Source organism: Protopterus annectens, chromosome 2.part0 (genome assembly GCF_019279795.1).
Source record: "Protopterus annectens isolate FY-2018-M chromosome 2.part0, PAN1.0, whole genome shotgun sequence".
NCBI lineage: Eukaryota > Metazoa > Chordata > Ceratodontiformes > Protopteridae > Protopterus > Protopterus annectens.
This window is the reverse complement of record NC_056728.1, coordinates 265,855,267-265,882,701: the sequence shown is the minus strand read 5'-3', so window position 1 is coordinate 265,882,701 and position 27,435 is coordinate 265,855,267. Positions and strand designations below refer to the sequence as shown.

The window sequence follows — 27,435 nt, the reverse complement described above, 5'->3', positions numbered from 1 at the left end:
TGACATTTTAGTGATTTAACTTGTTTGGTTTGACTTGTTCCCGGGTTGGAGAGAGAGGGAATTTATTTGTATCTTCCTTTTTAAAACTCTAAAACACTAAAACGTAAGGTATGTTTCTGCAGGGGGAAACAGAAAGTACAACATGAAAAACTGAATTGTTCATACTGTATTGTATTTCTTTGACTCTTTTCTGGTTGTTTGAGCTCCGGTTAACTGAGAGTTTACTGTAGTTTTGTGCCATTGTTATAACATCTATTTGATGTTATAAGGTGGGTCATTCAATACTTTAACAACCCATCTGTTACAAAAAATAACTACTTGCTTTATTTCCTTCGTGACTTGAAAAAAAAATAATGGTATACACTGAGCAAAATGTTAAAGAAAAAAAAAACTCTGAGGAGAATAAAAAAGTTAAGATACAGACTGGAGTATAATCCAGTTAACAGTCACGCTCACCATGCTGTTCCTGAATTTCTACAATAAGGTAGACAGGATACAGGGTATCCCATTACAATCCTGTAAACAATAATGTTTTATGTTAAGCTAGTATCAGGTGTCACAAAAATAAAACCATGAAAAAAGATTTATAAAATGCAGGAATGAGCAGATTATCAGAATATATAAAATCCATGGAAAAATAAGCATATATACGTGTATATATACATATATATATATATATATATATATACAGACACACATAAAACATATATATATATATATATATATATATATATATGTATATATATATATATATATATATATATATATATATATATATATATATATATATACATATACATATATATATATATATATGTATATACATATATATATATATATATATATATATATATGGAACCCGGACACTTGCGCGAATTTAACTTTCACCGAAAGTCAAATTCTCACTCACACATACTCAAAATTGCTGTTCATCAAAGCAGCAATTTCGGGTATGTGTGAGTGATGTGCCGGTCGCACTGCGGTTCGAATAAGGGAATATTCCTTTACTCCACTATAGTGCGACCTTGGAGTGAGAATATTTAAGTAGGGGGGTGTGGGGGGCACAGCCTCATTAGTGCAGGGGCCCCCCTGCAAAAACATTTAATTAGTGTTTTTTTTTTTTAAAGCGCTAAAGCGCTTTCGTTAAACTGTGATCGGTATATATGGATTCGGACACTTGCTTTTTCGAGCAAGTGTCCTAGATCCATATATATATATATATATATATATATATATATATATATATATATATAAAGAAAGACGCAGAAAACTGTAAATCAACATTACAGAGAGAGAGATTTAAGGTGCCTGGAATTTTAACAGACATTTAAAAATTAACTAAGCCAACACACAGAGAATGGAGATTTTACCAAGAGGAATGACTGCAAGTAGAGACACAGAAAATATGCAAGAGGGGTAAGGAATTTACGGGAGAAAATTAGCAAAGGAGACAATAAATTGCGAGCAAATAACTAGGGAGAGAAATGTAAAGTACAGTTTTGTACCTACCATAAATGTAGATGTTCGAGTGTATTCACTGCTGCAGTCATTACACTTGGGTTATCCTGCCGTCAGGCGGTCCTGCAGTCGGCCAGAGTTCTTGGTCCGGCGTTGGTTGCTGTCACTTCTTCCCTGACATCACTCCGCCAGGGGTATATAACATGCAGCCGACGCCATTTTCTCAGTTTTTCTTGCCCCAGATGTCAGGTGCCCCCAAATAGGTAGGCAATACATATTGCTAATAAAACATACATAAAAAATAAAACCAAAACCTTCAGTTACCAGCAAATACACCACATAGGTAGTATAGGGTAGAAAGGTATAGATAAGTCCCAGCTAAGAAAGAGGGGATGGAGGGAGGGTAACCTGGACTGCAGCAGTGAATACACTCGAACATCTACATTTATGGTAGGTACAAAACTGTACTTTGTTCATCGTGTTTCACTGCTGCAGTCATTACACTTGGGTAGAATCCCAAAGCTGAGGTAGGGTGGCAGGTTCTATAGAGGATTTGGGGTGGCTATGAGGCCCTGCAGCACTGGAGTGGAAAAGCCAGCTCTGGATTTAGAATAAAGAGGCAAGTGATAATGTTTGGTAAAGGTGTGCACTGAACTCCAAGTTGCAGCTTCCAAGATATCTTTGTTAGGTACTCCTCTAAGGTAGGCAGTTGAAGTGGCTGTTGCCCTGGTGGAATGTGGCTTAATGTTGCTAGGTACAGTTTTCCTATGCTGTGTGTAGCAGAAACGGATACAGTGTCCTATCCACTTTGAAATGGTCTTCTTTGAAATAGCCTTTCCCTGTGATCCTGCAGCATATGCTACAAACAATGGCTCAGTTTTCCTGAAAGCTTTTGTTTTGTCCAAGTAGAAACGTAGCTGCCTGTGTATGTCCAATGAATGCAGAAGTCTCTCCCCTTTATTCTGGGGATTTGGATAAAAAGTTGGCAAGTGAATAGTTTGGTTAAGGGCCACACTGGATACCACCTTAGACATAAATGAAGGGTTTGTTCTTAAAGAAACCCTGTCTTGGTGAAAAATGATGAAAGGATCCACTGCCATTAGTGCCTGTAACTCTGAGACTCTTCGTGCTGAGGTTATTGCCAGAAGCAGAGCAATTTTCCATGACACATATTTTAATTCTGCTGAATTGGCTGGCTCAAAAGGAGGTAAAGTTAGTTTTTCCAAGACAAACTGTAGGTCCCAAGTTGGTGTTGGTGCTCTCCGGGGCAGTCTTATGTTTTTAGCCCCTCTGAGGTACTGTTTTAGCAATGGAGGAGAGAAAATAGGAGGATCTGTGTTGTAATGAGCCGAGATGGCAGAGGCGTGGATCTTAATGGTTGAAAAGGATAGGCCTTTGTCCAGCATCTCAGTTAAGTATTGTAAAATCTGAGGAATATTTGGGACAAGAGGGTCAAAGCTTTGAGCCTGGTTCCAGGCACAGAATCTCTTCCACTTTTCTGAATAGGATTTCCTGGTGCTAGGCCTCCTGGCCTCCAAAATGACATACATAACAGCTTTAGAGAGAGGTGTTGTCTGTTTGTCTAAGGAATCTGCCATGCAGCCAGGTTTAAGGTTTTGAGCTGGCTGTGCAGGATCTGATTGTTTTGTTGGGTCAGAAGATGAGGAATTTGAGGTAAGATCCATGGTGGGCCTTGAGCTAAGTTCTTTAAGATTGGGTACCAGTGCTGGCGTGGCCAGTCTGGGGCAATCGGAATAATTTTTGGCTTTTCTTGTCTGGCTTTTAGGAGTACCTTTCAAAGGAGAGGCAGTGGTGGGAATGCATAAACTTATAGGCTTTTCCAGCTGAACGAAAGAGCATCCACTTTCCATGCTTGTGAGTGGTATGTCCTTGTGCAGAATTTCTGTAGCTGACAATTCATTGGGGAGGCAAAAAGATCTATGTCTGGGCTCCCCCATTTTTGTGTTATCATGCTGAATACTTGTGGATTTAATTTCCACTTGTGAGGATCCATGATGTTTCTGCTTAAGTCGTCTGCCAGAGTATTTTTCTTTCCTGGCAGGAATTGTGCTTGCAGATGAACTTGATAGGTTAGAGCTGTGTTCCACAAGGTCATGGTTTCTCTGCAGAGGGGGTAAAAATGAGTGCCCCCTTGTTTGTTTATGTACCACATAACTGTGGTGTTGTCTGTCTTTAGTAATAGTTGTCCTGGATGCAGTAGGTCCTTGAAAGCTGTTAGGGCATTTTGTACAGCTAGCATCTCTTTTTGATTGATGTGAAGATGCATTTGGTCTGTGGCCCACTTGCCCTGAATACATTTTCCTGCCATGTGTGCTCACCAGGCATAATCCGAAGCATCTGTTGTTAGTGTCTGCCTGTCTGTGGGTAGAGTGAAAGGCTGTCTCTTGTTGTGTTGACATGCCTGTGCCCACCATCGAAACTCCTGTTGTAGGCAGGGGATAAGTGGTATTACTGTTTCCAAACTGTGACAGTGTTGAGTCCAAACACTTTTTAGGTACCATTGTAATTTCCTCATATGCAGTCTGGCATATGGTATTAGTAGTATGCAGGATGCCATGAACCCCAAGGCCTGCAGAATTTTTCTTGCAGGGAGTTGGGTTTTTGTTGCCATCAATTGAAAGTACTGAGTCAGTTGTCCTTACTTGTCTGGCGTGAGATAAGCCATCTGGGCCATTGTATTTAAGCTGGCACCCAGGAATATTATCTCTTGTGAGGGCACTAGTTTTGACTTCTTTTCGTTTACTGTGTACCATAGGCAAATTAGCAATCTTTTTACAAATGCCAGATGCTTTAGAAGAATGTCCTTGCTCTCTGCTTGAATAAGGCAGCCGTCCAAGTATGGATATATTTGAATTCCTTTTTGTCTGCAAAATGCAATTACTGGTGCCAGGCATTTTGTGAAGACCCTGGGCGGAGTAGATAAGCCAAAGGGCAGTGCAGAGAATTGGTAATGCATTGAACCAGCTATGAATCTGAGGTATCTTCTGCAATTTTGTCTGATAGGGACATGCAGGTATGCCTCTTTGAGGTCCAAAGTAACAAGCCAAGCCTTCTTGCCCAGCATGGGAAGAAGCTGCTGTAGTGTTAACATTTTGAATTTTGGAACATCCAGGTAAGTATTTAGCGTAGAAAGGTCCAGTATGGGTCTCCAGGCTTTGTCCTTTCTGGGGACCAGGAAAAGTCTTGAGTAAAATCCTTGTCCTTGTTCCTGTTGTGGCACTTTTGAATAGCTCTCATGTCCATGAGGGCTGTGATTTGTTTTTGTGCCTCTGCCCATTGATTTTGTGGCAGGTCTGGCATTCCTTTTGGCCTTGGTAGAGTGTGGAAGTGAAACCCGTAACCTTGAGACACAATATTCAGAACCCATTTGTCTTGGGTGATTATACGCCAATTTTGTGAAAAAAGTGCTAGTTTTCCCCCTAAGGGTGCTGCCAAAAGGTAAGTGCTTGGCATTTGAAGGGGGAAGTCATTGGGACTGTTTTCTATAAGGTTGTGACTTGTCTTCCCCTCCTTTTGGGGTTGAAGAACTCCACTGTCGTGGTCTGTAAGAGCCTTGGGGCTGAGATCTGCCTCTTGGGCGTCTGTATCTGCCTCTTTGTGGTCTGTCTGACACTGGAAAGGACCAATTTTTGAAGGCCAATTTCTGCTAAATCGAGGTGGTTGCACCTGTAAGAAATCCTTCACTGTTTGCATAGATTTTACCTTTTCCTCTATTTTCTTTAAGACCTCTTCTGCCTTAACACTAAATAAAATATCCTGCTGTAAAGGAGAATCCAATAATGTTGTCTTAACATGATCAGGTAAACCTTGTTCTTTTAACCAAGCATGCCTTCGAATCACAGATCCTGTAACTGCTGCTCTACAAGAAGCCTCTAATGAATCAAAACCACATTGCAGAGTATGTTTTCCCACTTGTTCAGCTGCATGCAATAAATCCTGCATTTCCTTATAGTCAGGATGTTCTGAACTTGTAAGCATTTTCTGTTTTAACAAAGACATTAAATATTGTTGGTATTTAAGCATGTGAAACTGGCAATTTAAAGCCCTTACTGCTAAAGTTGCAGAAGTGTAAACTTTCTTCCCCCATCTGTCTAATGCTCTAGAATCCCTGTCAGAGGGAACTGGATTTTTTGCTGTGGAAGCCTTTACCCCTTTGGGACCCTGGGAAATAGTTTCTGGGTCAGCAACAGGGTTTTTATAAAGACATTTGTGAGAGTCAGGGACTCTGTAGTACCTGTCTGGCTTGACTGGAGCAGGGGGCAATGAATCGGGACTTAAACTGGATTCAGAGAACACATCATCCACAATATCTAACACTGGCGGAATAGCAAGGCACCTGTGCTGAGGCAATAAGAGGAAATCTCTGAGCCTTTTCTTCGATTCTGAATAATCCTGGCCCTCCCAATGGAAATGCTCCCTCATGGTATGTAAAGTTTCCCCAAAAGAGTAATCCTCAGGAGGAAAGGCTGAAGGGATTGATTCTTCAGCATCAGAGTCCTCATAGGGGGGTAAAGAGTATCCCTGGTCTGAAGAGGAATCCGAAGAAATGGAAACCTGGTCAGAGGAATCATAGTCTGTATCCTGCCTAGGCCTTTTATCAGGAGGGGGATGGGGACCCCTGATCAGAGTAATTAAGTCTTCGGCCATTTTGAGCATCTGTTTTTTAGACATGGAGGCCTGTCCAGGTGAATGCTGTACTTGCTTCTTTGTCTTTAATGGAGATTTAGACTTGGCTGTAGTTTTGATGGTAAGCTGTGAAGGTCTGAAAACACGCTCAGAAGCCGATGCCTGCTCAGCTGTTCCGGACCCATCTGAGGGGTTAGTTTCCGTAGGCCCAATACCTTGAGTATCCAGAGGCCTAGCTGTCACCACCACGTGACAGTCAGAGGCAGCCTGTGGCTCTGAGGTAGCGGGTGTCAGGGGCTGCGAAAGCGCATCACTGAGAACCGGCGAACCGGCGACTGGCCTAGAAGAGGCTTCATCATCAGTTTTGGACCTCGGATACCTGTCGTTATCCTTGTCTTTGCGCTTTTTGTGAATTCCAGTCGTCGGTTGTTCCAACGGCATGGTATAATTGAACCTTCGGCGAAAGTAATGGCGAGCAAAGTCAAAGCGACGTTTGATAGTGCGCTTGTTAAATCTAGCACAAAACCGACAACTAGTGACGTTGTGGTCTGGGCCTAGGCATGGAATACAGTAAGAATGAAAATCCTTATGAGGTATTTGCTTCCCACAAGAAATACAATTATTAAATTTTACTGACATCGGTCTGAGGCAAGAAAAAGTTTCCCCAACAGGATACTTAGCTTTATTGAAGACTTCGGTTCTGAAATTCGAATTGAAAATCTCAGGAGTCGGCCGACCGGCACTTGCGAACTGCTTTTGCTTCGGGCACCGCGCGGCAAGAAAGACGACTTTGGAACTCTGGCCGACTGCAGGACCGCCTGACGGCAGGATAACCCAAGTGTAATTACTGCAGCAGTGAAACATGATGAACATCATCCAAACAGTTGTTTTTCACTGTAGGCTGGAGACTGCCTTCCCTACTATGGACTGATAACACAACACAAAAAGAAAAAGGGATAGGGGACTGTTGGAGGAAAGACCAACTATAGTTGAGTTTTTAGTTGAGTCTACAACAGAAGCAGATATTAAAAAAAGATAATAAGTAAGGCATACAAAATAATGTGTGCTAACTATATAAATAAATCAAAAGAGGTTAAAAAAAACTGGACAGTGCGAATGGAAAGGCCATATACAAAGAAACAGTGGGACAACATCTGTATGACTCCCAAATATGCAATAAAGTCTAGAAGGATTAGAATTTTTGCACAAACGTCTTTGCATGGTTATTCTTATACTCTAAGCAGACTTCAGAGATGTTTTCCTAAGGTAGGCAGCAAATGTTGGAAGTGTGATGGGAAAGATAGTGGTAACTGGGGACTTGTTTTTTGGGAATATAGCAAGTTGGCAGATTTTAAAAAAGTCATACAGGTACTTTATAAGAAATGATTGGTGAGCAAATTATTATAACTGAGGAAATTATTCTTTTATGATGGGATATAGAAACAGAACTGCCTAGACAAATTAAAGCCTTACTAACTTTAATACTACTGACTGTGAAAAATGTAATAACTAATGTAAAGAAGACAAAAGAACTGAAGGTGGGAGCTTTAGAAAAAGCAGGGATAATTTTGTAGAAATAAATTGAATTTGTGGGAATAATATATGCAGACTAGCTTTCAGGAGCAGAACAGAAATTTTAGGGAAGACAGAATTTAATTTATGTAACAGAGTAAATGATAACTGTTAAAGAAGGAAACATGTCTGCAAGATACATAAACATAACAAATGTTACTAATGGTTTCTTTTCTTTTCTTTTTTTTCTAATAGTATATGTTTCCAAAGTCATTTTTGAATACATCTAACTTTAATAAAGATGTTTAAAAAAGACATTTAGACATACACTGAGATATCAATAAAATTATGATAAATGGAACAGACTTACTAATTAAAATAATATAAAAATAGTGAATTTACATACTATTTTGTATTTGACACACCTCAACTAATGGGCAGATTTCCAAGATGCTTCAAAAATTCCAGTATTCCTCTGGTTCAAAAGTAAGAAAATAGGCAGTTAAGGTGGGTCAAGCATTTTGATCTATCATTTAAAATTAGAAGTTATGTACTCACCATAACGTTCCATCTGAGTAGGTGTATTCATTTGTCTGCAACCTGTGGGTTATGGATCCGATATCGGATCCGAACCGGCATGGTTTACCAGCTATGGATCCAAGCTCTCAGCTCCTCCCCTCACCCATAATGCCCTGCTCTACCCTCATGACCTCAGATCGAGTTTGCCAACAGCAAGAACACCCTGAAAAGGGTAACACATAATATGCAGGAAACTGAAAGGCCAGGGGGATAGGAGGGCGGGATGGTTGCAGACAAATGAATACACCTACTCAGATGGAACGTTATGGTGAGTACATAACTTCTAAATCTGAAGTAGGAGATTCATTTGTCTGCAACCTGTGGGACAGAGTCCCCAGCTACCTGAATCTTGGGCGGCCATCATGGAAGGATATTCCGAGCACCGGAGCCAAAGGATGCTCTACCCCTAGATGCAAGATCCAACTTATAGTGGGAAATAAAAGTATGAGATGAAGCCCACGTGGCTGCTGCACAAATATCATCTAGAGGAATCCTAGCCTTAAAGGCTGCCGAGGTAGATACTGACCGGGTTGAATGGGCGTGTACACCCTCCGGTGCGGGCCTTCCTGAAGCTTGATAAGCCAATAAGATACATTGTGAAATCCAGCGAGACAGAGAGACTTTAGAAATTGGCTTGCCCAAATTAAATTTAGCAAAGGAAATGAACAACTGGTCGGATTGCCTATGACCAGCCGTTCTGTTTAGATAAAATCTAAGTTGCCTGTGAACATCTAAGGAGTGAAGCTTGTATTCACCTTTGTTTTCATATTTAGGAAAGAAAACAGGGAGGTTAATGGATTGATTAATGTTTGCTTCAGAAGCTACTTTAGGAAGAAAGGACGGTTGGTCCTGAGGTAAACACGGTCCGGATGAAAGACCAAGTAAGGAGGTTTAGCTGATAATGCTTGAAGCTCTGAAACTCTCTTGGCCGATGTAATGGCTACTAAAAAGGCAGTCTTGAAAGACAAGAATTTGAGATCTACCGTAGCCGCTGGTTCGAAGGGGGGGGCGGTCAAGGCCTGGAGAACTAAGGAAAGGTCCCAGGGGGTAACCGCTTGTTTTACAGGGGGCCTGAGAAGGAAAGTACCTTTAAGGAAAATTTTACACAACTTGGCTGACATAAGTGGACTAGAGTCATGACCAATGTGATAATGTGAAATTGCCGCAAGTTGTACTTTGACTGTGGAACTGCTGGCACCATCGTTAAAAAGAGTGGTTAAGAAATCAAGCACTAAAGGAAGAGGAGCTGTGAAGGGATTCAGGCCTTGCCGCTCCGCCCACAAAGAAAACCGTTTCCACTTGCTGCGGTAGACTTTCCTAGTGGACGGTTTATGAGCTGCCACCAGGATCACCTTAACAGGTGACGAAATACCGGGAGTCCTGATCAAGAGTGGAACTGGAGCAGCCAAGCGGTCAGGTTCAGGTTGTCCAGGTTCGGAGGAGGTAGGCAGGATGGATGAGATATCAGATCCGGAATGGGATCTAGAATCCAAGGAGGATTCACCGAGTGAGACCTTAGGAAGGGGAACCAGATCTGTCGAGGCCAAAAAGGAGCAATGAGAATCATTCTGCAACCCACCCGAGAGGCTTTCTGAAGAACTTGGAGCATCAGAGGCAAGGGTGGATAAGCATACAGAAGACCGGGTGGCCAAGCATGCACCAGAGCGTCTCTTGGAGAACCTCCTGGAGGAGGTATCAGAGCGAAAAAACTGTCGCACTTGGTGTTTGAGGGAGAGGCAAAAAGATCGCATGAAGGAGTTCCCCACCGTGTGAATATGCGTTCCGCTACTTGAAAATTGAGAGACCACTCGTAAGGGGTCAGAATGGTGCGACTGAGCTTGTCCGCCAGGATGTTGGACCGACCCGGAATGTGCATTGCTATTAGAAAGCGGTTGGTGGAGATTGCCCATTCCCAAACTCTCATGGCTTCTCGACAAAGAGGGTAAGACCTCGTTCCCCCTTGCTTGTTGATGTACCAGACAACTGACATGTTGTCCGATTGAATCGCAATTGTTCCCAAGGGAAGAAAGTCCTGAAGTGCTAGCAACGCTAAGAGCACTGCTCTCATCTCTAGAACGTTGATATGCAGTAAGGTCTCTGAATCGTTCCACGTGCCTTGGATGGTCTGGCCCGCAAAATGCCCCCCCCCCACCCGAGGCAGGAGGCGTCCATGGTCACCGTGGCGAGAGGGGGAGAAGCACAAAATGGGCGGCCTCCGTGGAGATCTGGTGAGTGAAGCCACCACAGGAGGGACTGCTTGCAAGCCTTGCTGATCGCAATGGGATGATGCATAGGGAGAGCAAGGTAGGACCACTGTACTAAGAGAGTCCACTGGAGGATGCGCATATTGAGCCTGGCAAGAGGAAGAAGTGCTATAGCAGATGCCATGGACCCTAGAGCCCTCAGGACCAACTCCGCCGGAACAGAACTTGAGTGGAGAATGGCCCGCACCTGGAGCTGCAGATTTTGAACTCTGTCCGCAGTGAGGAAGGCTTTTAAACTCCTTGTGTCTAACCTGGCCCCTATAAAATCTAAGAGCTGTGTGGGCGCCAGGTTGGATTTCTTTGTATTTATTGTAATGCCCAGATTGGGAGCAAGATGGAGAAAGGAGTCTCGCGCCAATAGTAGTAGATGCCTTGTTGGGGCGGTAAGGAGCCAGTCGTCCAGGTAGGGGAAGACCTGCACCCCCTGAAGCCTCAGGTGGGCCGCTACCACTGCTAATACTTTGGTGAACACCCTGGGGGCTGTGGTGAGACCAAAGGGAAGGACCCGGAACTGGTAGTGACTGGCTCCCAGCCGGAAGCGGAGGAACCTCCTGGAGCGCCTGTCCATTAGGATGTGGTAGTACGCATCTTTGAGGTCTATAGAACACATCCAGTGATTTTCTCCCAGAAGGGGGAGAATAGATTGCAGAGTGACCATTCGGAATTTTTCCTTGGGAACTGCCAGGTTCAAGAGAGAAAGGTCTAAAATTGGTCTTAGATCCCCCGTCTTTTTTGGCACTAAAAAGAACCTGGAGTAGAACCCTGATCCGATCTGGTCTGGGGGGACGGGCTGGATGGCTCTTTTCTTTAGCAGATGGCCAATTTCTGCCAAAGCGGCCTCCCGTTGACCGGGTGGAACGTCTGGGAGGGACTTCAACTTTGGTAAGTGACGAAAAGGGATGCGGTATCCTCTGGATATGATCTGGAGAACCCAGCGGTCTGATGTTATGGACTCCCATGCCGCTAGGTGCCCCGAAAAACGTCCCCCGACTGCCTCCAGAGTGGAGCAGCCGGGCAACCCCTCAGGGTTGCTGCGCGGGCTGTTCAGAGAAGGGTTCTCTGGACCCGAAGTTCCTGGGAGCCCCTCTGCCTCTAGGGCGGCGTCCTCCCTGTCCTCCTCTGCCACGGAAGGACTGGTTGTCCGGAGCAGGCTGGGATTGCTGCGACTTCCGGAACCACATCTTCTTCTGACCCTTTTGGTTCCTAGAATAGGGCCTCTGGGGTGCAGAGAAGCAGATTCCGATGGCAGACAGCGTCTTCCCGTCCTTCTCGCTCTGGGTCAAAGTGTCGCGAACGGTTTTGCCAAAGAGGGCAGAACCATCAAAGGGGGCGTTCGCAAATGACGCTTTGAAGGGCTCAGAGAAATCGCAATGACGGAGCCAGGCCTGACGTCTAGTGACTAGACCTGCCCCTGCGGCTCTAGCGGCGCCTTCCGTAGCATGGGAGAGTAGCCGCATAGAGGTATTGGTAACTGATCTAAGAATGGCCATGCGGGTGGAGTGCAGCACTTTGTCCTCCTCCGACATGGACTCTGGGGGAGATGCAGCGTATTCTTTAATGAGATCTCGCTGCATCCTAATGACGTGCCAGGTAGTTCAGCGCCCTTACCGAGAAGGTCGCTGAACTAAACATCCGCTTCCCCAAGCGGTCCATCATCCGAGACTCCTTGCTCGGGGGGTGGACTGAGGGACTCTCCTGAGCAAGTTCCCTCTTGGTGGCCGCCGCCGTCAACAAGGCATCTACCGGAGGCCCCTTACTCCAATGGGCACGGTCAGACGGTGGGCTGAGGATCCTGTCGGGCCTCTTAGGGATTGGCTCCACGGTGTCTGGTTCCTTCCACGCCCTGGTGGTAATGAGGTCCACCAGGGGGTCGGCAGGAGGGGACACCCAAGAGGTAGACGGGCCCGCTTCAAATGCCTCCAAGAACACGGACTCGTCCGAGGAAGACTTGGGGGCAGACCACCCCCCCCTTATACGGAGCATTTCCATGATGTCTCCAAATGAGACATCCTTGGGGGGTGACCGTGGGGAGCCTTCCCCTTCCTCCAAATCCGTGTCTTCCGTGAGAGACTCGGGGGAGTCAATGTGCCTCCTTTTGCACGTATGCTTGCGAGGAACATCCTCTGGGGGGCTGTCAGAGGACTCCTCGCAAGCAGCAACCTGTTCCAGAGGAATGGCTTGGGGCACAGAAGCGGGCTGTCCCAAGGGCCGGATGGTGAAAGCCTGACCCAGTGCTGAGGGAGCGCGGGACGGAGCCGAAACAAGTGCCGGGGGTCCGGAGACCCTCAACAGGGCCCTCTCCACTACATCAAAGGCCGAAGGGGAGCCGACCTCGACCAAAGGATCCGACAATCGGCTCCCCCTTGGATCCGAAGAGTGGATCGGAGCCGGCGCCGCGCCGGATCCGGGACAGTGCGCCCCGACACAGACGGCGCCGAAGGAGCACTGATCCCCCCGGATCCGAGGCTCGGATCCGGGCTCCGAGAGGTCGGATCCGATGCACTCGAGGGCAGGGTCGGATCCGGTACCAAGTACTATCGGCGCCGACCCACCCCGGCTCCGGCTGCTCGGCTCCAACTGCTCCGAACCCGGTAGCGGGTCGGAGAAGGAGCAATCGACTTGAAAAAGGGGTCGAGCTCCCCAGGGGCAAGAGCACTCCCATCTGCATCTGGGCCTGGATGAACCTTCTCATCATCCGGTCCAGATCAGCATCCGATAGGCTGTACGTTGATCTCGAAGAGGCTACCGAGGTAGGCCTTGAGTGCCTCCTCGATAGCCTCGACGGAGATCGGGTCTCCTCCTCCTCAGGTCCCGGTGAAAAACACACTGGAGACCGGAGCCGAGGAGGAGGAGATCCAGCCGACAATGGAGCCGGGGGAGAAGCCCGCTTGGCTGGCGGGGCCGAAACAGAGGTCTCGGCCCGCCGCTTATGGTGCTTCTCCCTCCGGTCCCTTTTTCTAGCATCCCTCTCCTCCGAACCAGAAACGGGAGGTTGAGTCCCAGGAGGAGGAGGGGGAGACGGAGAGGGAATAACCGTGGGGACGGTTACCCCCGAAGGAGCAGAGGTCAGAGCCGAGTCCGGCGGCAAAAGGCCCGCCAAAACAAGCTTGGACCTCCGCTCCTTCAATGCCCTGGGGTTGAACCCTGCACAAATGGAACATCCAGATGTGAGGTGTTCAACCCCCAGGCATCTAACACACCGAGTGTGGCCATCAGCTGGGGAAAGCTTATGGCCACACTCGGAGCATTTTGAAAAAATAGCCTTGGGCTGTTCAGACATCCCAAGCTAACAAATAACAGTTACTATAACTAAGGTAAGTAACTAAACAAAAATCACTCACAGGCCCAACACACACACTACGCTACCAGCGAGGGGAGGGATATAAATTTTAGATTAAACTCTAAAAAAAGTAATGATACAAAAAGGGGAACCTACACTTTCACACAAATCAACCAAAAAATTATTTAAATTTTACAATTTAAACACTGAAACTATCACTTAGCTGGAGAGCTGGAAAAACAATCTGGTCACCATGCGCGGCAAACGAGATCTGAGGTCATGAGGGTAGAGCAGGGCATTATGGGTGAGGGGAGGAGCTGAGAGCTTGGATCCATAGCTGGTAAACCATGCAGGTTCGGATCCGATATCGGATCCATAACCCACAGGTTGCAGACAAATGAATCTCCTACTTCAGATCTATATTTTAAGTATGCCCACAAATCCTCTACATAAGCAGATTTAGCTGGATGCATTTAAGCAAGTACATACATTCCTGATGCTACTCACAATACACACTTCAGACCACAAAAGGCAAAAAACATAAGCATCAGCCTATGTGTCAGAGACATCTAAGCAAGGAATGCAGACCAAGGCACACAAAATGAACTATAGCACATCATACTCAGTAAAGATTTTGTTCACTGCTTATAAAAGTTTGTCTCTAACAAGGCACAGACATATGTTGGTGCATAAAGCCTTGATTAACTTGATAGCATAGACGCTCGTATTCAAAGTTAAGTAGATGATGGCTAACCAGATGAGAAAAATTCCACAATATACAGATAACAGCATGTATACAATATGAATGTTGTGTGTTCATTACAGAGCCTGAAACCTTCTGAAAACCACACATTATTTTCTTAGCCCACTAATTATACTCAAGTTATGCTATGAGCAGCTTATCATTACAACAAAATGTGGAAGAAATTAATCTACAGAGGAAAATGCCATTTCCACTGTAATTCTGAGTCAGCCTTAAGCAGTGAAGAGAGAGAGGCACAGAAGTAAAGCAAAGGAGGTTATGACATTATCCTGTATGAGAAGATTTATGAATATGATGTTTCCTTCCAAATAAAATACAATGTGGTCACAGCAAATTCAAATGCTAAACTACATACAGTGCTTTTATACTTAGCACCAAGTTATTCGAGTTTCATTTTCCTGTTCATTTAAGATTACTTGTGAAAAATGAAAACACTCAGAACTGTTCTACAGTAACAGTGGTTTTATCTTCCACAAAACTGTGGGGTGTGCACATAGAGTAATTACAAGTGAACTAGGAAGAAACTAAATACAGGGATTTTTGCAAGTGTTTCTGACTGAGTAACACAGCACTGCCCCTCACTGTTTTGCACATGAATGCAACTCAAAGATTATCCTTTTTTATATGATATGAAAACAAGAAATCTTTGTAACGCACGTTATGGCCTATTTCCTAACATCTGCATTAGTCGAATTTTGTATCTCGTCCTTTTTGTGAACTTTTCATTAACATAACTGCCAGCATAAATATGGTAAGTAAATGATTTAATTACATAGTTGTGATATACTCCAGCTAAATTATGGAAACCCAGAGACTGCTTTTGATGTCATCAGTGTTTCTTTTTTTCCAGATTGTGGCAGGATTTCAAAACAGAACCAAGTTATATGTAATAGAGAAAACATTTATGAGGTTGCAATACCTCTGAAGAACTGCAACATCATGTAATTTATACAAAATGACATTTAGCTAATCAGCTGGTTACTGTACAAGAAACTGTTTATTTTGGATATAAATTTCACAAACCCTACAACAATCACAGATTACTGTAGAAATCTTACAGCAGGGTTATTTTGGGGGGGTTGGAGATATGACAAACACACAATAATTATAATAGTGATAAAATTAACAAAACTATTAAAATATAAGAAAAATAAAATATTACTTAAATTGTGCATATTTTAAGAATGGATGTGAACTCAAATCCTAGTGGGTAATAACAAGCATAGAAAATGAAACATGTCTCCCTTTCCTGCATATTTGAAAATTATACACTTACCATGACAAGATCTGAAACGAGGTCCAGCTGCAGTAAGTACATAACTTTTATAGTTGAGAATAAGAGGTGCCTCTTCAGTAGCCTCTTTAGGACAGTGTCCCTAGCTAATCTTCCTGGGTGACCACTACCATAGGAAACTACCCCTGATTATAGCAGCCCTAAAAGAAGATTTGGACCTGGAAATATCATGCAGCTTGCAGTACCTCTTGAAGGTGTTCAGAAAAGACCAAGTTGCAACTGAACAACTGTTCTTCTGTGTAGCAATATGGAAAAAGGCTATTGAAGTAACAACGACTCTAGTGGAATGAGTCCTAGGAGTTGCAGAAAAAGATTTTCCACATTTTTGCGACAGAAATCAATGCAGTTCATGAGTCGTCTAAAAACGGGTATGATCAGCAAATTTTCTGCCTAGTTTTGACTTCACAAAGAAAACAAATAACTAGACATCCTTTCAGAAAGATTTAGTTCAGCCTGCAAAAAAATCTAAGCTGCCTGTGGAAGTCCGCACAATGCAGCATGTACTCATCACAACTGCAGTACTTATGGAGAAACACAGGCAAAGTGAATGATTTATGTTTAACTCTGTGGCAAACCTATGTACAAATAATGGGTTACGTTTCTGCAGTGCCCTTTCCTTGCAGGAGCCAAGTAAGGTGACCTGACAGTCTGACAGAAATAGCTTTTTACTGTGAAATTTTCTTAGATGAAACAATGGCTACTAAGAGAAGTGTCTTTCTAACACAAGAACTTCATATTAGCAGAGGCTGTGGGCTCAGATGGCAAAAAAGAAAACTTCTCAAGCATGAAGTGAATATGCCAAGGAGGGACAGGACTTCTAACAGGGAGAGTGAGGTAGAAGTTTCTCAGACAAAGGCCTTAAAAGCCTTCTGTGAAGCACCAAAATACACAATCTATGTCAGAATAAAAGTTAGAAATAGCTGTCAAATGAACTTTTATGGAGGAGTAGCTAAATCTGGAATCAAATATTTCAGGAGAAAACAAAGGACCAAAGGAAAAAAAGTAGTACTGTGGTCTAAATCTTTACTGGTCACCCAAATAGAAGAATTGAGCTGTTTGTCTCTGCAAGATGTTCATTACAAAGAAGTAATGACTAATGACATTTTCTTAGAAAACACCTGATCCATTGGCTAGCATTAACATTGGTGAATAAGAAAGGAACAGAGAAGAGGGAAAACAAGTCAGTCAAAAAAGAAACTTTAGAATAAACCTGCCTTTAAAGAGTCTGACTTTCTGAATGAACCTCATCATTACAGTAAACAGAGAAAAGTGCAACGCTGTCCATTTAGCCACTGGTGGACTATGGCATCTCTTACTAGAATTGCCTGAAGAGGTATCAGGGAAAAGAAGCTGGAAAGATTCAAGTTGGTTGAACAGGCAAACAGGTTCACCTACTGGCCTAGACCAAAGGTGAAAGATTCTGTTTGCAACTGACTGGATCTGACACCATTCATAAGGCATCAGATGAAAACAGCCAAGTCAGGCTAGCAGACAATTGGCCTCCCTAGGAATGTGTATCACCAGTAGAACTTGAAGAGAGTTGACTGCTCACTATCACACACTCACTGGCTTTCATTAAAGTAGAAAAGCATGTATTCCTCCGTGCTTCACATCAGCCATATTGTCTGAAAGAATGAAAAAGACTCCCATTGACAGGCAGTCTTGAAAGGCAAAGAGAGACAAAAAACTACCCTCACTAACAGAGCACTAATAAGCAACAAAATACTTGAAACGTCCAGGCAAGCTGTATCGTCATCCCATTGTAACGTCTCCCCAATATTCACACATCTGCATCCATGTTAACTGTAGCCTGAAGAGCATGTAGTTCAAAAAGGTTTCATGAGCAAAGGTCGGTAGATCTAGCCACCAGCCAAGGTGGGACTAACAAGCTTTTGATATCCAAACTTGATGGTAGACAGGGATCACAAAGCTGAGACCCATCCCATTGAATCTAGACTATTCAGTGGAGAACTTTTCATATGGAATTTGGCATACAGCATCACAAACACAGAGGCTTCCATGTAGCCTAAAGCTCTGAGAAAGTGTCAAACTGGAACAACAGCTTAATTGAGTGCAAAGAAACAATCTCTTGGAGAAACAATATCCTGTAACAACATTAGAAAACCTGAAAGATGTTAGTGTTCAACCTGTGGTTTATGAACATGACGTGCTGACTTGGGAACAACTGGAACTTAATAAGGCTCGACCTTTTGGTTAAGTTCAAGTGTGTGTGTGTGTGTGTGTGTGTGTGTGTGTGTGTGTGTGTGTGTGTGTGTGTGTGTATGTATGTGTTGACTTGTACTCCAAGGAAGCAGAACATTTTGAGCACAGACTCTCCTTCTGTGAACCTGAACAGCTTGAGAAGGTGCAGGAAGGAGACATTTACCAAGAAAATTAAAAATCTTGACTCCCTGCAGACTTTGATGGGCTGCACCCATTGCTGCACAATCGGTGAACACTCTGGAGGCAGAGATGACGGTAAAGGAAGGCCACCAGAATTGATAATGACTATCTTTGACAATGAAGGGTGGAAACCTCATTGATTGCTTGGGTATGCTAATGTGGACTTAGGTGTCTTGGAGGTCCAAACGGCTCAACTAACTTCTTTATTATCATTAATGTACAACTATTTTAACAAACTAGGAAACTTGTGAGATGTAAAAATTTAGGTGTTCCAGGGTGACAAAAACATCTGCAGAAGTTATAAATGTGGCTCCTAGTCTAGGCTCAGAAGCTGCCTCTAAACTGAACCCAAAATTTAGAGCAGCAGTGCATAGAAGGTCTAGGTAAATTAGGTGTAAGATTCCCATTTGACAGCTGTGTACTGGCATTTATACCATCACCACGAAACATATGCATGCTATTTTCACTGGGGTCCTACCCTAATCTAGATTAATTTTACTTACTTAGTGTTTGTTAACCTTACAGGTAGACCAGCACAAAATGACAGTTTTTAAGGCAATCAGTATATAACATTCACATAAAACACTGTTATACAAAGGACAGCTAATACACAGAGCACAAAATGAACATAACAGGAGAGAGAGAGTGCCTCACTGGATTTTTATTCATTGCTCGTGCTGTGAGCACTATGTATTGTCACCAGTGCCAACAGATCTATCTGTTTTTCTATCAGGAAAAAAGGGAAAGAACAACTAATCACAGCAATGTAGTTCAACACAGATTTGATACACTAAACTCAGATTACACCTTCCACCACACCACAGCAATTTTAACTATAATCAGCCTCAGCATTCCATTTGCTTTCTTTCATTAACTACATACCATAGTTTTCTATCTTCCATCTCTAAAATACGCAACAAAAGTAAAATATGGTACATTTACTAACAGCTTCATCTAGGAAGCTCACAGCATGATAAATAAAAAAAAATTTCTACATACTTCTAAAATGTTATTTTGATGAACTAATAGGATTCAATATTACTTTCAATGGCTAGTTGTTAAAAATTATAACAATGAATATGAACAAACAACCACAACAAAACTGGTAATATGAAAAATAGAAAACAGAAAAAAAATCCATGGAGACTCAAAACTATAGCACACTCAATTTAATATAAAAACAGTTTAGCTCTGTTGTCCCCCTTTTACGTGGGACTTCACCAGAACAAAGTACAATGCACACTAGAAATTTTAAAAGATGTGGATAACCTGAATCCACTTAACCAATCAAGTCATTCAGGACTAAAAAAAAGTTATTTTGTCAGTGCATAAAAAATGATTAAATTCAATCAAAACAATGAATAATATCAAATGCATTGACTAAATTCAAAAAAAAAAAATGAGATACAGGTTGAATAAATAGACAATTAAACCTTGTTACGTACCATAAATATTCTACTCATATTACATGAAGCTATCAAATTAATTAACTATCAAGGCAAAGTAGTTTCAAAACACTTGATATAGAGACTGTTTCCTTTATCCAGTTTCAATTCCCTCACCTCCAATATTTCACTCCAGGGACCATCCCGAGGATTTTTTCAACGTTTTCTAAAACAAAAAAAAAAATTGGAGCTGATATTTGGGGCATTTATTAATATGTTTGAACAAGGCACGTTTTGTCTTACTCCTACTTATATCATAAATATATTCATAAATTCACTCTTTTATTGTCCTTTCAGTCTTCCCCACATAGAAAATTGAACAATGCAAACAAGATGCTAATTATATCACGCTCCTTGCCTGGCAACCATATTTCCTAGCTTTAATATACTTTTGTCCAATGTAAACAGTCTCACTGTCTAAAATAAAACAACAGTGTTGATAAAAAGCTACATATGCAAGTATCCAATTTATTCCTAGTATTAGTGGCTACAATATCATTGCCTTCAAATTTTTTTTTAAATTCACCATGTTTGAAAATAATTTTAGGTTCATTTCCTAATTCATCAACCATTCCCCTACTAAACAAAAACATCTTTCAATTTCTTCACAAAATATCATGAATAACTCTGTGGTCAACGGCACATCTCGTAACAAATGCTTTGTTATATATTTCTGCTTATGATTAATATTTTTAATACTTTGAAATGGGGCATCAGCCTGTGTAATCAGAATATTATTCATTGCTTTTATTGAATTTAATCAGTTTGCTACAGTGACAAAAAAATGTCTCTAGTCCTGAGTCACTTGATTAGTCAGGTGGGTTCAGGTGACCTATGGCAACATCTTTTAAAATTCCCAGTGTGGTATGTACTTTGTTTTGGTGAAGTCCCATGTAGACTAAACTGAGAGTGCTGCAGTTTTGAGTCTCTGGAGTTTTTTTCTAACAATGAATATGGAATAAAGTCTTTCACTGTCAAACACCGTGGAACATTGACTTTTCTAACATTCAAGCTCACAAACTGAAGAACATTTCTCTAATGAGGTGCAATTGAGAGTTAATGCTGCTTCCCCATTTCCAGACAGACAGCCACTTCTGGGTACCAGTTGTGATAGCCAAAAGTAGCAAAAAATAGACATGGCAATGTATTTCAAGTCACTTCTTCAGAGCCAAAGTCTCTGCTATTGGGAACCCACCCACAGATCTCAATCTCTTATCTCAGGAATCAGGATCAAAGCCAAAAGAATAATGGTAGATAAAGACCCAAAATCAGGAACAGATTTTAAATAGTGATGTTATATACTTAGAAAGTTGCCAGTGTAACAGATTTTACAAAAGTAAGCATTTTCTGAAAGGTATAAAGTCTAACTCTTGCATTTTTATTATTTAGTGACTGCAATCCACAGTGTTTTACCAGAAAGCCACAAATTGTATGAAAAATAGACTACAAATATGAGGAAAAAGAGACACACCCAGATGCCTACGCACGCACACGTGCGCACACACACACACACACACACACACACACACACACCACACACACACACACACACACACACACACACACACACACACACACACACACACACACACACTTACAGCGACTTGTATGACTGTATACTCCAGACATCTATATACAGAAATATATAAATATATATATATATATATATATATATATATATATATATATATAAGTTTTGGGCAGGTTTAAATAAACTATTATATCCTGGACAAACGTCTACCTCGACCCCTGCAGCCACCATTGATAGACCACCTGAGGAAGTCTCAGGTAGTTTTAACCGATTCTTTACGGAGACAATCCAAGCCCTAGCTAGCCAACTACCTCCAAGCTCCCCTGGCCCTGAGGACACCACCCCTAGTAACCGACTCTTATTCAGATTCCAACCAGTTGTCACTTCACTTATCTGTACCTTGATCAAAATATTAAAACCAACTGCTCTCTCTGCTGATCTACTCCCTGATGAGTATCTACAAAAAGCAGCTGATGCCATTGCTTACCCCATCTCTATACTAATCAATCGAACCATAGTAGAAGCCAAAATCCCCACCACCTGGAAAATATCCTATGTAATCCCATTTCACAAAGGAGGTAGCTCTGCTGAACTATCTAATTATAGGATAATAGCTATGTTATCTCCACTTGCAAAGATTATGGAAAAATGTATTCATAGACAACTGCTGCACAACCTAATTCAGAATAACCTTATGGCAGACTCCCAGCATTACTACTTTAGCCCTCCTAGCTTTCTCCAACACCATAAACCATAATCTCAACAATAATAACATATCCTCTGCCCTCTTCTTGGATCTCTCCAAGGCATTTGACATGGTTGAGCACCAACTTCTAATCCACACCCTGAAAACATTCTGTCTAGATACTAAAGCCCTTCAATGGTTCCAATCTTATCTGAGTGGCAGACAGCAGGCTGTCCTTTGGCAAAACAAACTATCTAACCTCCTACACAACTCCCTTGGTGTACCCCAGGGTTCTATACTAGGGCCTCTTCTTTTCTCCATTTTCATCAATGATCTTTATACTGTTATCCCAAAAGCCAGCTATATCCAATAAGCTGACGATTCCACCCTGATCTGCTCGGCCACATCTCAGACAGAACTATGGTCAGCTACCCAGAACACCTTCAACATAATAGAAAACTGGCTTTCTGGTCGTCTGATCTTAAATCCTTAAAAACAAAAAAAAACAAAACTGTTAATTTTCTCACCAACTGATAGGTCCACTGCATTTACCTTTACCATAAAATCCAATAATGGTAATATAATCTCCCCAGACACCTCTACAAAACTGCTAGGTGTTATCATAGATGATCTTAAATTCGACCTGCATGTTAATCAAACCATCAATAAAAAACTAGGGTCACTTTACAGGATAAAAGCATTCTTAACCCCACCTGCTAGAAATGCCATAGCTCGCTCTCACCTACTTTCAACTCTTCTGTACGCATCCCTTTACTCTCTAAATTAAACAAGTCTGTTCTCAACAAACTCTTTATCTCCTACAACCACATTGCCAGATTTGCCACTGGTCTGCCTTATAGGACACACCACTGTATCAAGCTAAACCAGCTTGGGTGGCTAGAACTACCCAGCTTGATCCAGTATAACCAACTGATTATGGCATATAAAATCCTTTACAATCTGGACAATACTCCTGCACTAAAAAATATTATCACCCCCTATAATAATCCCAGACCTCTTTGATCTTCTAACAGACTGCTACTTCAGACTATCAAAACTAATAACTCAGCTGGCAACTCTCTCTTTGCCAACTCTGCAGGTAGATCCTTGAACTCACTCCCAGCTGATATTACACTACTTACCACCCTAAGTCAATTTAAGATAAGACTCAAACAATACTTGACACTAAACTGGCTATATCAATGTATCAAACCAGACTAACTCTCCTCTACTATGAGTTAATAACTATAATTTAGCTTAGGTGTATTACTTAATCCGGATTTACACCTGGGATTATCTCTAACCTTGGAATTTGTATAACTTGTTAAGTATGTAACCACTGTATATATTGTATCTGTAATCTTAACTGCTTATCTTGGACCTTTTCTCCCTGGGCCTCTGCTGAAAATGGACATGAATCCAGTCGGACTATCCCGGTCAACAAATGTAAAATAAAATAAATAAATAAAATATCTGCTTAAGATAAGAGAACAAATAAATTCATAAAAAATGGCCCAGAAATGTATCTCTGTTCTCTGCTGTCAGAATGCCACATACTGCAACACTTTCTGCCTTCTCAACTTCTTAGCTCAATAATAAGAGACAAAAACCCCATATCGGGAATAGCTTGTATTTCTGTTATATACTTATAAGGTTTTGAGAAGTTTTCCATTCACAAGTACCGTCTTAAGGATACAAAGTCTGAAACTCACACGTGCATTATTATTTGGAAACTGCAATCTACAGCAACTTGTCAGAAAGCCACACATTTTACAAAAAATGCCTCTTTACTACTTTGCTCAATAATTCGGGACAAAGGCAAAAATATGGGAGGGAACAACATTTTTGAGTCTACAAACAATATTTTTGTAAATAATAATTTTGGAATGAGTGGATGTGGTTACCGTAAAGGACAGTTGTGTACACTTACCATCAATGTAGATGTTCGAGTGTCTTCACTGTTGCAGTCATCACTGTAGGGTTCTTCCTGCCGGCAGGCAGCCCTCAGTCGGCCAGAATCCCAAAGTTTGGGTCCAGCGTCGGCTGTTCAGTCATGCTCCCTGATGTCAGAGCGCCAGGAGTACAAAGCTGCCAGCCGACGCCATGTTCTCCAGTTTTTCTTGCCCCAGATGTCAGGTGCCCAAAAGTGAAAGCTAATAGTAAAACAAAAATGTAACATACAACAAACCCCATACTCTGTAGCAAATACACCTCAGAAGAAGGGTGAAGTAGGAAACCACAGTAATGAAAGTATAACAGGAGACAGGAGGGTGGGTAACCCAGACTGCAACAGTGAAGACACTCGAACATCTACATTTATGGTAAGTGTACACAACTGTACTATGTTCATCGTGTTTCACTGTTGCAGCCATCACTGTAGGGTTGAATCCCAAAGCTGAGATAAAGGGTGGTGGTTACAGAGTAGAAGGGGCGGCTAGAAGGCCCTGCAAGACTGCAGAAGCAAAGCCTGCCCTAGACTTAGAGTAAAGAGGGAGATTATAGTGCTTAGAGAAAGTATGCACTGAACTCCAAGTTGCAGCTTCCAAAATATCTTTGGTAGGTACTCCCTTGAGAAAGGCAGCTGAAGTAGCAGCAGCTCTGGTAGAGTGAGTCCTAATTTTTCCTGGGATTTGCTTTCCATTATGAGAGTAACAAAATCTGATTCCATGAGCAATCCATTTAGAAACGGTCTGTTTTGAAATAGCTTTGCCTTGAGAATTTGTTGCAAAAGAAACAAACAGTTGCTCTGTTTTCCTGATATCCTTGGTTCTGTCCAGGTAAAAATGAAGTTGCCTGTGTACATCCAAGGAATGCAAGATCCTTTCCTCTTTATTTTGTGGATTAGTGAGAAAAGTTGGCAGGTGAATAGTTTGATTTAAAGCCACTTTGGAAACCACTTTAGGCATGAAAGTAGGATTAGTCCTTAAAGACACCCTATCTTGGTGAAAAATAATATAAGGTTCCACAGCCATGAGAGCTTGTAACTCCGAGACTCTCCTGGCTGAAGTCAAAGCCAGTAGGATAGCTGTCTTCCATGATAAATACTTAATATCAGATGTGGCAGCAGGCTCAAAAGGAGGCAGAGTGAGTTTTTCCAGAACATAGTTGAGGTCCCAGGCAGGTATGGGTGGTGTCCTAGGGGGCCTTAAATTCTTTGCTCCTCTGAGATATTGTTTCAGAAGTGGATGCGAAAAGATTGGAGGATCTGTATTGTAATGCGCAGAGATACCTGAGGCATGTATTTTTATGGAGGAGAAGGATAAACCCTTATGTAGCATGTCTGTCAGGTAATGTAAAATCAATGGGATATTAGGAATGAGAGGATCCGAATCCTGAGCATGCATCCAGGTGCAAAATCTCTTCCATTTACCTGCATAAGATTTTCTAGTGCTAGGCCATCTGGCTTCTAAGATGACATCCATGACCTGTTTGGGAAGGGTAGGATTAATCATAGACCCTGAATTCGCCAAGCTGCCAGGCTGAGAGTTTTGATATGAGAGTGCAGAACCTGGCCCTGGTGTTGGGACAAAAGATTTGGTATCTGAGGTAAAATCCAAGGAGACTGCTGGGATAGATTCATCAGTGTTGAGTATCAAAATTGACGAGGCCAATTTGGGGCCAGTAAAATCATCTTGGGTTTGTCCTGTTTGATCTTTAATAACACCCGTGGAAGAAGAGGTAGTGGAGGAAAGGCATACCCCGAGAGGTTTCCCCAACTGAATGAGAGAGCATCCACTTTCTATGCTGGTTTGTGAAATGTCCTTGTGCAAAAAATCTGTAACTGGTGGTTGAGGGGGGATGCAAATAGATCTATGTCCGGGCAGCCCCAGGCTTCTATAATCATCTTGAATATTTGGGTGTCTAGCATCCACTCGTGTGGGTCTGACAGGTTCCTGCTCAGGCTGTCTGCCAGAATATTTTGTTTCCCTGGCAAGAACTGAACTTGTAGATCCACTTTGCAAGCAAGAGCTGTGTTCCATAGAGTCATGGCTAGTCTGCAAAGGGGGTAGGAGTGTGAACCCCCCTTGCTTGTTTATGTACCACATAACTGTGGTGTTGTCTGTCTGTATCAGTAGTTGTCCTGGCTGTAGAAGATCCCTGAAAGCCAAGAGGGCATTCTGTACAGTTAACATCTCTTTTAAATTGATATGTAGGTGCTCCTGATCCTCTGTCCAAAAACCTTGCAGGCCTTTCCCCTGCAAGTGGGCTCCCCATGCGTAATCCGAGGCGTCCGTGGTTAACACTTGGCTGGCTGGAGGCAGACTGAAGGCTTTCCCTTTGTTGTGAAGACATGCCATGGTCCACCAATGGAATTCCTTTTGTAGGCAAGGCAAGACAGCAATCTGTGTGTCTAGACTGTGGCAAAGCTGGGACAATACACTTTTTAGGTACCATTGTATTTTTCTCATATGTAGTCTTGCATTTGGTATGAGAAGGATGCAGGAGGCCATGTAATCCAAAGCCTGCAGGAATTTCCTTGCAGTTAGCTGAGACATTAATGCCAAGGTTTTGAAAGTTGAAGCCAGCTGTAGTTGTTTTTCGGATGTCAGGAATGCCATCTGGGTTGATGTGTTTAAAAGAGCACCCAGAAAAGTTATCTGTTGTGTAGGTGTCAAATTTGACTTTTTTATGTTCACAGTGAATCCCAGGCACTTGAGTAGATTTTGAACAAATTCCAGGTGCTAGAGTAAGACATCCTTGCTGTCTGCTTGAAAAAGGCAGTCGTCTAGATAAGGGTAAATTTGAATTCCCTGGAGTCTGCAATAAGCTACTACTGGTGCCAGGCACTTGGTGAAGACCCTGGGCGCAGTAGATAAGCCAAAGGGCAGCACAGATAATTGGTAATGTTTCGAGCAGGCCTTGAACCTGAAGTATTTTCTGCACTCCTGTCTGATAGGGATGTGTAGGTAAGCCTCCTTTAAATCCAGTGTCACCATCCATGCATTTTTGCTCAACATTGGCAGGAGTTGCTGCAGAGTAAGCATGTTGAACTTTGGTATCTCCAGGAAAGTATTTAAAACTGACAGATCCAGGATGGGTCTCCATGAATTTTGTTTTCTGGGAACTAGAAAGAGCCTTGAGTAAAAGCCTTGCCCCGTCTCTGATTGTGGAACCAGTTCTATGGCCCTCATAGCCATGAGGGAACCCACCTGGTTTAATGTCTCTGCCCATTGGTGTTTTGGTAGGTCTGGCCATCCGTTTGGTCTTGGCAAGGTATGAAAGTGGAATTTGTAACCTCTTGAAACTACATCCAGAACTCACTTGTCTTGGGTTATGTAAGTCCAATTTTGTTGAAAAAGAGAGAGTTTTCCTCCTAGAGGGGCTTCCAGGAGAGAAGTTCCTGGAGCCATGCAGGGGGAGTTATTAAGCCTGTTTTCTATAAGATTGAGGTCTGTCCTCTCCACCCCTGGGGGTGGAAGCACTCCACTGTCTAGGCCTATAAGAGGTCTGTGCTTGGGCCCTCCCTCTGGAGCGCCTATATCTACCCCTCTGAGGCCTGTCCGAGCTGGGAAAGGCCCAATTTTTAGTTGGCCAATTTCTGCTAAATCTTGGGGGCTGAACTTGTAAGAAATC

At 42.7% G+C, this 27,435-nt stretch overlaps 1 protein-coding gene across 7 annotated transcripts in view; it reads right to left on the bottom strand.

Moving 5' to 3' along the window:
• The window catches only part of LOC122793060 (synuclein alpha interacting protein), a 2,145,219-nt gene that overhangs the window by 1,968,961 nt on the left and 148,823 nt on the right, over nucleotides 1–27,435 (bottom strand). For 6 of the 7 annotated variants that reach the window (XM_044060745.1, XM_044060746.1, XM_044060744.1 and 3 more), the window contains exon 2: nucleotides 19,763–19,811. The exons of the other annotated variant lie outside the window; for it this stretch is intronic. The gene's annotated coding sequence lies outside the window, so the exon portion shown is untranslated. The remainder of the gene's footprint in view (nucleotides 1–19,762; nucleotides 19,812–27,435) is intronic. 7 annotated transcript variants of the gene reach the window in all.